Source organism: Orbicella franksi, chromosome 13 (assembly GCF_964199315.1).
Source record: "Orbicella franksi chromosome 13, jaOrbFran1.1, whole genome shotgun sequence".
Lineage (NCBI taxonomy): Eukaryota > Metazoa > Cnidaria > Anthozoa > Scleractinia > Merulinidae > Orbicella > Orbicella franksi.
The window spans coordinates 1,318,714-1,319,542 of NC_138157.1; positions in this window are offsets into that span (position 1 = coordinate 1,318,714).

Genomic DNA, 829 nt, shown 5'->3' on the forward strand with positions numbered 1-829 from the left:
TCTTGTCGTTTTAATACATCAAAGATACGTTTGAGTGAGCAGGATTGCAAGGCTCTTTGAGAGTCAGACGGCCAACTAATGACGCAATAGACCGATTTCGATATATTAAAATTCAGCCTAAAACAATAGACCTAAGTACGAGGCTCTGGAGAATAAACCCCACAAACGCTGTAGTTATTCCCCAGAGCCTCGTGCTGAGGTCTATTGTTTTAGGCTGAGTTTTGATATATCGAAATTGGTCTATTAGCGCGTAATCCTTTATTTACGCTTACATCACGCCCATAACAAAACCCAGCCAGATGGTGCAGTAACTTCAATCTCGTAATTTTTTGAGTTCCCTGTTTGTCGGAGACTCGCTTTTCGTCTTCCGACCAGACACAACTTTCACTCTGATACAGTATCAAAGTTACAAAAGAATCAGTGGATTACTAAAACTTTAATAAGAAGAAATACAGTAATAGCCCACGTATAAGAACCTGGGTTTTAAGAACCTGTTAGGCTAAAATTTTCATTTTAAGCCCCCTCCACATAAGAACCTATTAACGCTAACATTTTAAGTTAGGTTCTTATCAGTGGGGTTGCTGTAAAAGTGTATAGGTAGAAACTGCTGAATTAAGATCATCATCTGTTTAAAAGTAACTTGACATAACTTTTTTTTTCTTTCAAGCTTAAGTACCGTGTTGTATGTCTACTGTGTTTGCCATTCAAATAATTCCCCAAGTATTTGCAAGTACTGTACCCTACTACGGTATCAAAGAAAGCTTTCTGACCATCTCCATCTCTGTGAGAATCACAAAACATTAAATGTAAAATATCAAAATATATCCCA